This window comes from Thermobia domestica, unplaced genomic scaffold (genome assembly GCF_964235325.1).
Source record: "Thermobia domestica unplaced genomic scaffold, izTheDome1.hap1.1 HAP1_SCAFFOLD_646, whole genome shotgun sequence".
NCBI lineage: Eukaryota > Metazoa > Arthropoda > Insecta > Zygentoma > Lepismatidae > Thermobia > Thermobia domestica.
Window position 1 is genome coordinate 40,107 of NW_027656356.1, and position 14,071 is coordinate 54,177.

A 14,071-nucleotide genomic window follows, 5' to 3' on the forward strand; every position below is an offset into this window, starting at 1 on the left:
TAAAGGTCTGTCTCGAGAAGTCAACACAAGGCACAGAAGTGTAACACATCTGAACCACTGCGCATTTCTCTCAAACCTGTCACTACGTAAGTGGACAAATCAGAAGGGACAGTGATAGGCGACTTCATTTCTGCTTCAAGTAGGTTTGGCAAAGGCTAAAATTCACTATTATTACTACTACTATTATTATTATTATTATTATTATTATTAGACCCTATTATTATTATTATTATTATTATTATTATTATTATTATTATTATTATTATTATTATTATTATTATTATTATTATTATTATTATTATAAAATTAAAAAATTGGAGCAGGTGGTGGAAACAAGATGGCACATCAACCGAAAAGGGAACTAATTCCGGAAGGAAAGTGGCACTGACAACACCAGTCAACAGCATGAGGCCATGTGATCTTTTCCAACGCCACGAGAAGACCTATCCAAAATGATGCATTATATAATCATTAGAAAGGAGTATCCTTCAGAGATTGCACCATGCATGAGACGGGATACGCACAAAGCCATCGATGATATGGAGGATACTAGGTGCTCCCTCCCTTCCTCTCTCTCACACACGCCATATTCTCTCGGCTTGGCTCCTTCTGTATATCATATGTTCGGGCATTTGAAGGAAACTCTACGCAGACATATCTTATCTGACTTTGAAGGCCTGTAAACAACTGTTTCGACATGAAAGCGACATACTCCGAAACAGTGGTTCCCGAAGGCCGTGAAGAAGTGCCACACCGATGGCCCATTACGGAGACTACATTAAGAAAATAGACAAATCTACTGAGATGTACTACCATGAGCAAAATAAATGACGCGTCTCTTTATTTTGAAGTTTTTTGAAAATATCTCCGTTTTCTTTATATGTTCGAAATCTCGGAAGGTTTCCCCAGCAGGACAGGTTAATAACAAACCCGTTTTTAATATTTGTGTTAGATATTAGCTTAAAATAAAGAAATTAGAAGCAAAAAACATTAAATCGACAGAAATCTCGAGAATTACCAACTCTGCTAAAGTGGGAAATTTTCAAGAACGCGAGGGAATTCTGCAGTTCAACACGAAGCAGCCACATCTATGTCAGTGAGAGAAGCGTGGATTAGATCTACAAACGAAAATTTTAACGAAATATTTCTAGTATGTCTTATTATATGCATTATCAGCGAACTCCAAATATATGAATCTATGCTAAGTATTAACGTATAGATAGTGCAAATAGTGGAAATTACCTATGGAAAAAGACGAATTGTTAGCCCAATCGTAATGAAAAATCGTCTTTACTGTAGAACAGATTCAGCTTACGTAAGAAAGCAAATAGCTCAGTTAGATAAAGCAATGAGTTTGTATACCGAAGGTAGACGGTTCGAATCCCGTGAAGGACTGTTGTCATTTTTATCACTAAGGTTATTTTATTTATTTTTTATTTGGGAAAGAATCAAATTGTAACATATGTGTAAAACTCATGACGATACCAAAAAAAAAAAAAAAAAAAAAAAAAAAAAAAGGGAGAGAGAAAATATCGTCGCATTTGCATTAGTGTCTCTAATTTTTGTTTGCAAACAGATTCGTAATTATTTCCCCTGTGCTCACTGTTGCATAACGAATGTTTTCCAGTAAATGTTAATTCTAATTTGGAGAATTTTATAGTTTCACAATTCCTCACTACATAGTCTTCTATCTACGTGTTTGGATATTTTGATAACAGATTTCCCTATTAAATGTTTAATTTTCTCTATAAATATTTGTCTTAAATTGAAATTGTTTTGAATTTACTACATAAGCAAAGTTGCCCGAAGGAGGAGAGCTCAAGTAACAGATATTCTACGTAAACGCAACCTATTGTAGAATGATGATGCTTCTTACCTTCAGCACATAATCTTAACGTTAGAGTCAGAGAGAGAAAAATCCTGTTTTTCCTCCCCTATGACCACTCATCTTAAAGCTCTACCTATACTGATTCGTGTCACATAATTTCGGCTCTCCAAAGACATTCATATTTATTATTATTATTATTATTATTATTATTATTATTATTATTATTATTATTATTCCTGTGTCTTTTTGGCGCCCTTCCCCTAGTAGTAGCCTATATTTTACATTTTATCATAGTGTTTTTAATAGTTTAAACCAGGAGCGTCATTTCAGATTTTGCTTTGGGGGGGCAAGACCTCTTGATATAAGTAAAATTTCGCGTTTTTCACTGATTTACTACTATTCTAATGATAAACTCTATATACATCTCAAACTCAGGGGGGGGCAAATGCCCCTCCCTGCCCTCCCTAAATGACGCCCCTGTTTTAAACCCATTTTCAAAAAGAAATCCTTACCTAGGAAAACTTCACAAAGAATATGGCCCGCTATAAACAATACCAACTCCACCCCTCCTGGTCTAGTGGCTAGCACGCCTGCCTTCTGTGGTACCGGGTCCAATTCCCGGTGGATTACTGTTGAACGATAAAAGTGGTTCGGATTCCACTATAATTAGTATCCACATCTCCCTTGCCCATTAAGGCATAACCGTGGAACGCTAAACTCAAGCAAACAAACAAACAATACTTAATTCCCGGCACTCTTTATTCTACATGCCATCTCTCAATTTTTCGATACAGCCCCCTTAGTACTATGAAACTCTCTTCTTCCATAGTGAAATGGAAAAAGATCATATAATTGCCACTACTTTACAAGAATATAAACCAAAAACGTCAGTAGAAAGCACATTATAAAATTTACTTTTTGAGGCTCGTTTTGGTGCCCCTCTTTCTCTGGCGCCCCGGGCAGTCGCCCGGCCCTTAGTCCGCCCTTGAAAGTACGGACGCATAACTAAGGACTGCGGAGGAGAGGTTAACCTTCATGTTATGCCACTGGTTTGACGTGTTTGAAATGTTCAGTAAGTGATCGGTTAGTGAAATAATTTCGACAGTCACTGATGTTTAAAGTTTAGCTAAGACAAAGCTACCTAATCAAATACATTTGATATCGGGATGTCACAATTTGATTTTTCCTCACATAAAAAAGATAAAAACAATAGTAATAAAAACCCTTACTCGTACTGGGCTCCTAACTAACTAACAACCTAATTCTTACAGACTAGTTGCTCTGACCAACTGAGTTTCGATTTCTTACGCGAAAGAAGTCTGTTATATTAAGAGGCATGCTTTTCATTATCAAAACTGTTCGAAGTAATACGAACATGGCTTAAGAACAGAGACGGAACTGAATTACCACTCGATTGACCTTGAGGGCAAATCACCAAAGCGTAAAGACGTAAGTTCAGCATGCATTTCTCTGGAGTTGTGTTCAGTATTCCTATCTGCCAGTCATGCTTGTTCGTAGGAGTAATATGTTACAAACCTGACCTTTCGATACAGCACAATAGCAAAAGAATAAAAGGGAAGGAATTCTTGCCCTTGTGAACGTTGGATACCACCATGTGCAATAAAACTGTCGCGTCTCCTTGAAGTGATATTTTATGGAAAATAACTCGTTTTCCTTTATATAGTCTATCCGAAGTTTTTGAGGGTTTCAAAATGAGGAAATGTTACTGACAAACAAGGACGCATTCAGGGGTGGGTCCAGGGGGTCCGGACCCCCTCTGAAACCCCAACTTTTCTGTAAATTTAGCCTAATTTTGGGGATTATCTTTTAAAATTTTATTATAATTTATCCTAATATTGAAGTCGGCCCCTCCCGAAATAAATTACTGCATACGTGTCTCTGACAATTTTCAATATATTCGTTAAATAATAAAGTAAAATAACTAAATTAGGAGCAAAAAGCTTTAATAATAATAATAATAATAATAATAATAATAATAATAATAATAATAATAATAATAATAATAATAATAATAATAATTGAAGCGAGCTTAACGAGTTTCAACCGTACGACTCAACCAACGTTTGGGTGCCTGTTCGTTCGTCTGCTCCTCTCATAAAAGACATTTCATTTTAATGAAACTAGTAAGTGCCTTCTTTTAGCTCTGCGGAGTAACTATTGCTTGGAATATGAATCTGCAAAACATAAGAGGTAAAATTAACCAAATGGTGCAAGTTTCCACTTATATATATAAAACAATTTTGCAATATCAACTACGTGAATCTTGTCCCATAAAGAAGCCGAAACCCCTACACCGAAGAGCCCTCCGAGATTTGATCATTGTCCACACGGACTGAAATTGTCATTTGAAGCCAAGACTTTAATATGAAGCCAATAATTTCTTTAAAATAGACGGAAAATTCGGAAGTTATAAGCATTTTCATATTTTTGCCTTTTCCCATAAGGGAGCCGTAGCCCCCTATACTGAAGAGCCCCCCCCCGGAGATTTGATCATTGTCCACTCGGACTGAATTTGTCATTTGGAACCAACACTTTAATACGAAGCAAAATATTTCTTTAAAATAGACGAAAAATTCGAAAGTTATAAACATGTTAACAATTTTGCCTTTTCTCATAAGGGGGCCGTATTAGCCTACACTGAAGAGCCCCACGAGATTTGATCATTGACCACTTGGACTGAAACTCTCATTTGAAACCAAAACTTTAATATGAAGCCAAAAATTAAACTTTTACATCAATTTAAACTGACTGGGTTCCGGTTCCCCCCACTATTGTTTAGTTTAGTTAAGTGGTAATTTGTGACAGCTTCACATCATCAAAAGAATGTTTCACTTCCCCTCCCCTCCCCCAGGAGTTCGTGCTGGATCCACCACTGGAATCAATAGACACTCTTCCTATTCTTTTTGTCACCCTTGATTGTGTAGGGGCTCCCTCGTACAAATAAAGAAGCGGTAATAGGAGAACAGTAGAAATAAATGCAGAGATCTTATTAAACGCTTGCAGGGACATGGGTTTAGAAGTAAATGCAGAGAAAACTAAATACATGGAAGTGCGTCGGGACCGTAATACGGCAAATTGTGGAGGCGTTAAAATATTAAATAATGCTTTTGATAAAGTGGATACTTTCAAATATTTAGGATCAATATTAACAGACGAAAATCATATTCACGAAGAAATTAAATGTCGACTAAAAGCAGGGAATTCGTGTTACTATTCGGTTCAAAATCTCTTGTCGTCGCGAATTCTGTCGAGGAATTTGAAGCTTAAAATATATAAAACGATAATCATGCCTGTTGTTCTGTATGGTTGTGAAATATGGTCGCTTACTCTGAGGGAAGAACATAGACTGAAAGTATTTGAGAACAGGATCCTGAGAAGAATATTCGGACCCAAGAGGAACGAGAATGGGGAATGGCGGAAACTTCATAACGAGGAACTACATAGTTTATACGGTTTACCCAACATTGTTAGGGTCGTCAAGTCTAGGAGGCTTAGGTGGGCAGGTCATGTAGCTAGAATGGAAGAAAGTAGAAACGCTTTCAGTCTTGACTGGTAGACCCATAGGAAAACGACCATTAGGAAGACCTAGGCGCAGATGGGAGGACAATATTAAGATGGATCTCGCAGAGATAGGAATGCAAAGTAGAAACTGGATCCAATTAGCTAAGGATAGAAGTCAGTGGAGAGCTTTTGTGAACGCGGCACTGAACCTCCGGGTTCCATAGGCCATAGAGTTAGTTAGTTAGTTAATATTACAATCAAGGGGCGCTATATATTAGGTATTCTTTTAGTTACCTACCCCTAACCGCACAGGGCCATCTTTCGTAGAATAAAAAATATTACGTGATATTCCAATCATGAAAGGGGAGAGGATGCTGTAAATATATTTCTTATTCATTTTGTCTGTCCTGCTTATCAAAAATTACTTTCTGTTGGAAGGGTACTGAAATGAGAGGGGCAAAATAAAAAGTCGTACCCCCTCCTACATGGTTGCTCAAATAAGTACTAAAGAAAGCATTTTAAACTAAGATATTTAAGATTTAAACTAGGAAACTAAGATATCCTAACATTATGTAAGGATGGCATATTCAGGATTATTATTATTATTATTATTATTATTATTATTATTATTATTATTATTATTATTATTTGAATGTTTTTGGAGCACCGAAATTTTGTGAGACGAACAACGATATGTAGAGGTTTAAGATGGGTGGTCATAGAGGAGGAAAAACAGGATTTTTCTCTGTCTTACTCTCTAACGTAAAGATTATGTGCTGAAGGTAAGAAGCATCATCATTCTACAATAGGTTGCTTTTACGTAGAATATCAATTACTTGAGTTCTCCTCCTTGGGTCTACTTACCTTATGTAGTAAATTCAAAACAATTTCAATTCAATACAAATACATTGTAAAACTTTTCCGTAATTAAACATCTAGGGAAAATTAAACATTTAATAGGGACATCTGTTATCAAAATATCCAAACACGTAGATAGAAGACTATCTAGTGAGAAATATTGTGAAACTTTATAAAATTCTCCAAATTAGAATTAACATTTACTGGGAAATATTCGTTATGCGCCAGCGAGCATATGGTGAGCAGTGAGCACAGGGGAAATAATTACGAAACTGTTTGCAAACAAAATTAGGGACGCTAGTGCAAGTGCGACAACGGCATTTTTTCTTTTTTTGGTATCGTCATGAGTTTTACACATACGTTACAATTTGATTCTTTCCCACATAAAAAAATAAATAAAATAACCGTAGTGTAGTGATAAAAATGACAACGGCATTTCCAGGGGGATCGAACCCGCTACCTTCAGCATACAGACTCGTTGCTTTAACTAACTGAGCTATTTGCTTTTTACGTGAACTGAGCCTGTTCCGGTAAAGACGATATTTCATTACGATCGTCCTACCAATTCGTCCTTTTCCATAGATAATTTCCACTATTTGCTCTATCTTTATGTTAATACTTAGCATATATTCATATATTTGGAGTTTGCAGATAATGCATATAATAAGACATACTAGAAATATTCGTTAAAAGTTTAGTTTGTAGATTTAATCCACATTTCTCTCAATGACATAGATGTCGCTGCTTCGTGTTGAAAGGCAGAATTCCCTCGTGTTCTTGAAAATTTCCCACTTTAGCAGAGTTGGTAATTCTCGAGATTTCTGTCGATTTAATGTTTTTTGCTTCTAATTTCTTTATTTTAAGCTAATATCTAACACAAATATTAAAAACGGGTTTGTTATTAACCTGTCCTGCTGGGGAAACCTTCCGAAATTTCGAACATATAAAGAAAACGGAGATATTTTCAAAAAACTTCAAAATAAAGAGACGCGTCATTTATTTTGCTCATGGTAGTACCTATTGTAATTCCATTCAAACAAAATCAAATGCATATGAACATGAACATGGAACGCCCCTCGTAGATGGAATCATATGATCAAATAATAGCACAAGGAAAAATTTACAGCAAATAATTACTATACTCGTATATATATATATATATATATATATATATATATATATATATATATATATATATATATATATATATATATATATATATATAATAATTTATTACTACTATCTAAGGAATTGTTTCTCCTGTGCCTTCGCCCCGTTGTACGCTATGGTTTAAAATTGTGTTGAATTAAAAACTAAATATTTTCATCTAACAGATTCATTTATGTAATTAAATTTACTCATCAATCAACAATTCCGAACACTATACCATATTTATAAAATTATTCAAAGTCCTCGTTATATGAAACATTCTGCTGATTTAACCAGACAGTGCAGGTAGCAACATCTATTAGCATCGTCACAGGTGATAGCGAAGGTAGCAACATCTATTAAGCATCGTTACAGGTGTTAGCAAAATCTATTAGCATCGTCACAGGTGATAGCGAAGGTAGGAACATTTACTACAATTATCATAGGTGATAGCGAAGGTACCAACATCTGTTCGCATCGGCATACGTAATAGCGAAGGAAGCAACATCTATTAGCATTGTCACAGGTGATAGAAAAGGTAGCAAAATCTATTAGCATCGTTACAGGTGATAGAAAAGGTAGCAAAATCTATTCGTATCGCCATACGTTATAGCGAAGGGAGCAACATCTATTAGCATTGTCACAGGTGATAACGCAAGTAGCAACATCTATTATCATCATTACAGGTATTAGAAAAGGTAGCAAAATCTATTAGCATCGTTACAGGTGATAGAAAAGGTAGCAAAATCTATTCGTATCGCCATATGTTATAGTGAAGGGAGCAACATCTATTAGCATTGTCACAGGTGATAACGCAAGTAGCAACATCTATTAGCATCGTTACAGGTGATAGAAAAGGTAGCAAAATCTCTTAGGATCGTCACTGATAATAGCGAAGATAGCAAGATCGTTAGCATTTACAAATGATAGTGAAGATAGCAACATCTATAAACATCATCACAGGTGATAGCGAAGGTAGCAATATCCATTAGCATCATCACAGATGTTAGCAAAGATAACAACACCTAATAGCATCGTTACGGGTGATAGAAAAGGTAGCAACATCTATTAACATCATCACAGGTGATAGAAAAGGTAGCAAAATTTATTAGCATTGTCATAGGTGATAGAAAAATAGCAACATCTATTAGCATAGTCACAGGTGATAATAGCATTTTTTAGTGTGACTTTATTATTAGGAATTAGTGAAAAGCACAATCTAAGACTGTCATTATTATTATTATTATTATTATTATTATTATTATTATTATTATTATTATTATTATTATTATTATTGCTTGACTGCGTTAATTACTTCCTAAAAAAAGTATGTGCCAAACAACAAATCACTGTGTTATGTAGATATAACGTCGTATCCATCAATAAATATTGATATATGGAATGCCTTAACATTCAAACAGATACAACTGACTACGAACATACCCGTCGCGTTGGGTTGAGGCCGAGGTGAAGATGAGTTTTGTTTTTAGAAAAGAAACAAAGAGAGAACGCAGCATGAGAAGGATGTAGGAAGAGAATCATCTGAACAGAAATAGCTTGTAATGGGAGAGGAAGCATGTCGAAGGAGATTGCCTTACCAGCGGGTCGGCCGTGAGTCAGCAACATCAGCTGATGTTCGCCATATACCATTCAGACATCTACACAAGTCATTTACAAGTACAATTTGTTACGTGTATGATATACATGTTAATAATCGACGAAAAACGTTGGAAACACACACATTCACATCACCTGTACGGTTAAGTGTGACTGTGAAAATATAATATCGAGCTAAAGCAAGTTGGGAATCTTGTGGTTCGATGGTATGAACGGGGAAAGCCTCCTTTGGTATGAAATCTTTCAGTTCTATATATCAGGGTCGGATTCAGGATTTTCTAATGGGGGGTACACCAATAATTATTATCAGTACATTTGAATCTGAATTTTTAAACTGTTTGTAGGCATCTGCGGTGTGAATGAGGAATTGCCTAGGAAATGCTGTGTCCAGTCTCCGGAATCGAACCCACGACTTTCCAAATGCAAAGTGAACGGTTTACCAACTGAGCTACGGCCGCTTTGTATCGGTACAATTTTCAGTATATAAGTAGCTTGTTGCTTTAGAACAGGATTTTCTTTAAACATGCCTCGCACTTACAATGGACGCTCGCAACCAAAGGGGGACCAGGACCCCCTAAAGTTTTCTTGTAGCTTCCAGTTTTCAATACAAAATGCTATTATTAATACAAAAAACACAATTTAGATATTTCTAAGAGAATTTTTAACGACCTGCTCCCCCCAAACATATTCATGGCTCCCCCAAACCTCTGGCTGGTTTCGGGCCTGTTGCAATGTGATGGATACTCATATCGTACAAAATCCTTATGAAAATTTTATTTTTACTGCTAGCTTCTCATTTTAGATAATATATATTTACAACGGAGGTGTGGAAGTGCATCCCCTAAATCCAGCCATATACAGGGTGTTTCGAAACAACATCGACAACGTTTGGGAGGTAATTCCTAACACCAAGATAAGACAGAAAGTATAGACCAATCTGGGTGCACAAATTCTTCCTTTCGGAGTTATAGGCTGCCGAAAACATGAACTCTAAAGGTCCATGCCTCCATAATTATGTGACCTACCATAGTCAAGACTTCACTTAGGAACTAGTATGTGCCCTATCCAAATATTCTAGCTTCACAACCCTGTGGTACTTCAGCAACAATTTTTGTAGAGGGAGTTTTGCTACAGGCATATAATTTGAAGTACTCACCAACTACCTCTCTAAAAATTGTTGCGGAAGTATCGCAGGATAGTTGCTAAATGGACAAGAAAGTTTTATTTTCGTGTTATTGTTCTTATTTGCTGCTCTTTTAATATAAAATTTACCACATACATATCTTTGCCGATTATACACATACTAACATTGTAAGAAATACCGGGCGAATTCGTTATCAAATTATATTCCTACAACAACATATTTATAGACATGCGACAATAATTTTGGACATGAGTGTACGTTAAAGGAGACAGTGATAAGAGAACGAATAATATGATAGAATGAAAAAGTGGGAGGGCCACGAGAAAACCCACACACACGGTGTTTGTCCGCTACAAAGTTATTTGGTATAAATGGGTGTTAGTTTGATTCCAGAATATGTGGGGTTTGTTACCAAAAGAAAAAGAAAAAATGCTATGTGAAGTTTTCGGAGGCTAAACATTTCCATCTATATGAACTCTTGAATACCTAACACTAATGATGTACGAGGTACTGAAGTTTTTAACTCCCAGCTTTAACTTCTATGGGTATGCAATCCTTCCACACACAAAATATTATTCTATTAGGATTTGTTTCCATATTAAAAAACTAAGCACAATAATACACTAAGCAAGGCTATGGGATAAAAAAAATATAGAAAAACACTGTTTCAACTCATTAACTGTGTCTTCATCAGACTTCCACTCCTTCACTAGGAAATACACAAACTAGTGTTGGGTATTAATCAATAAGAAACAATTGCAATTAATCAATCAGTTGAAAGTGATTGCTGTGAAATTAATTGCAATTGAATGACTGAATTTAATTGCAATTTCTTTCCACAGAATTACTTTCAATTGATTGATTAATAGTCACTTGCAATTAAAAATTGACTATTATTTATTTCAACTGTTAATTGCAGCTAACAATTAAGCTTACAAATTAAGTGTTAATTGTGCTGTTTCTTGCCTACATTATTTAATATCTAGATATCCATACGAGATAGTGAAAAGAAAACCTACATAATGAAGACGGCATTTCAGTACGAGGTAGAATGATTATGTATATACGGTTTGCAGGTGATATGACACTTGTTCCAGAATCCGAAGAGAAAATCATAAAATTGTTAGAAAACTTAAAGAAGGGCTGTGAAGAATAGGGGATGAAAATAAATGTTAGAAAAATAAAAGTCATGATGATTGGAACGAAGGGATCGGTGCCAAATATAGAAGTAGGAAGAAAGAAAATAGAGCAGGTGACTAGCTTTCGATACCCAAGTAGTATTATTAGTGATGATATGAAAAACGACGAAAAACGACTGGAAGCTTTCGAAATGTAGGTACGGCGAAGAATGGAAAGAATTAGCTGGGTCGATCGGGAAACGAATGAAAGGGAGAAGTGGAGAAGAAAAGAACAATTTTAGATATTATTAAGAAGAGGAAGAGAAACTGATTGGAACATTGGCTAAGAAGGAACTGCATCATGAGGAACGTCTAGAGAGTATGGTGGCAGGAAAGAGAGGGAGGAGACAAAGGAGACTACAATTGATGGACGACGTCAAAATAGGAAAAGTGTAAGTGAAGATGAAGAAGTTAGCGGAAGACCGCAGAACAAGGAAGCTTCTCAGTTGCAGCAAGTAACCAGCCAATAATGGCAGAATACCTATGATGATGATGATGATATGTTAATTCAATTCAAATTTGCCCATCACTAATACAAAGTCGTAGTCAGAAGTGCAATGAAACTATCATATGAGTGAAAAAAAAAGAAAGAAGTTAGCTCAACGGTTTTAAAAAAGAATATATCAAAAAAGATTTTTTGACATTATTTTGTAGTGATAAAATATATGTATACTTAAGTTAGATAACAAAAGAATTTTGGAATAAACAGTCACACTTATTGTGGACTAATGAGGTTCTCCGGCAGTCACGTAGCGTAAGAAGTAATTAAGTGAACAAACAAGGCTGTTACGGAGAACCTCAGGGTTTGGCTAACGAAATTAATAGCATATAAAAAGGTAAGGGAGAGGTCCAAGGATCATGTCGAAACAACCAACGGATCTCTCAGCAACCAACCAAGATCTGCAATAACATGGGTGGTTCACCAGCATACTTAATGTAAGTTGTATTTTTCATTTTCATAACTTGCTGTCATTCATATAAGGCTCTAAGCTGGACGAATGGTCTCCTGCGAGAGAACATAATCTAAATTTGTAATTGTAACCTCTAATTCATGTAAAATAAAGTCTTGCTTGTTAAAAAAGGAAATTCTTAATCTGTAAATTGTCATCTGACAGGCAAGAGATCACTAACTACCGCATTATTTTAACATGGCTCCCAGACGAAAGAATACAGCTGGGGCCCTATATTAAATGACAGCAGTTTTCTTTATACCAGACATAATTTTTTTCTTTTCTTCCTTTTGGACGTTTTTTCAATAGTGGTATAGTTTTTTCAGTGCATTTGCTATAAATATTTTCTTTTTATTTTGGTTCCCCAATATATTTTGAGTGTATTCTAGTTCCCTATAATGCCAATTACACGTATGAACACTAGAAGATGTAAACTGTTTTTTTATGTATAAGTGTGTGCAGGCCGACAGACTCCTAGTTAGTGTCAGTGTTTATAAACATAGTGTGGACAGAACTATGAGTAAAAAAAAAAAAAGAGAGTGACACACACTACGGTGATGTTCAAGAACAGTTCCTCATAAGTGGGGGACTGCAATGAAACTATCATATGAGTGAAAAAAAAAGAAAGAAGTTAGCTCAACGGTTTTAAAAAAGAATATATCAAAAAAGATTTTTTGACATTATTTTGTAGTGATAAAATATATGTATACTTAAGTTAGATAACAAAAGAATTTTGGAATAAACAGTCACACTTATTGTGGACTAATGAGGTTCTCCGGCAGTCACGTAGCGTAAGAAGTAATTAAGTGAACAAACAAGGCTGTTACGGAGAACCTCAGGGTTTGGCTAACGAAATTAATAGCATATAAAAAGGTAAGGGAGAGGTCCAAGGATCATGTCGAAACAACCAACGGATCTCTCAGCAACCAACCAAGATCTGCAATAACATGGGTGGTTCACCAGCATACTTAATGTAAGTTGTATTTTTCATTTTCATAACTTGCTGTCATTCATATAAGGCTCTAAGCTGGACGAATGGTCTCCTGCGAGAGAACATAATCTAAATTTGTAATTGTAACCTCTAATTCATGTAAAATAAAGTCTTGCTTGTTAAAAAAGGAAATTCTTAATCTGTAAATTGTCATCTGACAGGCAAGAGATCACTAACTACCGCATTATTTTAACAGAAGTAAATTTTTAAAGAAAAGTAAACCACATCATTCAGGTGTTATTGATATTTCTGTGCAGAATTTGTCATAATGTAATAATGTCTAATTTGTCTAGTTCCCTGTACATACGCTTAAGATGTATCTTTTAGAGTTATTGTACAGGCGGGAGAATATTCAACGGCTAGCTCTCATCTTTTCCAAAAGTTAAGTATTAAACATAAAAATCCGAATAAAAACAGCTCTAAATATGATACGAAAGGTAGAAGGCCATGGTCTATATTTAAACGCGCCATTTCAACATGGTATGGAGCGTGGAGCTTTACGGATCAGAGACGTGGATATTGAGAAAAGCTGAAACATCCAAACTGGAAGCATTTGAAATGTGGTGCTGGCGCAGAATGCTGTTCATATCATGGACTGAAAGAAAAAAAAAGGATGAAGACGTACTAAATGAAGTTAATGAAGGACGACAGATCATGAAGATAATAGGAAAAAGAAGAAACAGCATGCTTGGCCATCTTATTCTGCACTCCGACTGGATCACCGTGTTGATAGAGGGAAAGGCAGAAGGAAAACCAAGAAGTGCAAGACCAAGGATACAATATTTATCAACGTATAAAGCCTCTCTCCCAAGGGAGAGAAAAGTTTTAAAATTT

General features: G+C 35.6%; 1 protein-coding gene across 1 annotated transcript in view; it reads right to left on the bottom strand.

The window, feature by feature from the left end:
• Nucleotides 1–14,071, bottom strand: part of LOC145677134 (obg-like ATPase 1) — a gene marked incomplete at its 3' end in the record, with an annotated part of 59,957 nt that overhangs the window by 20,311 nt on the left and 25,575 nt on the right. The gene's annotated exons all lie outside the window — the stretch shown is intronic.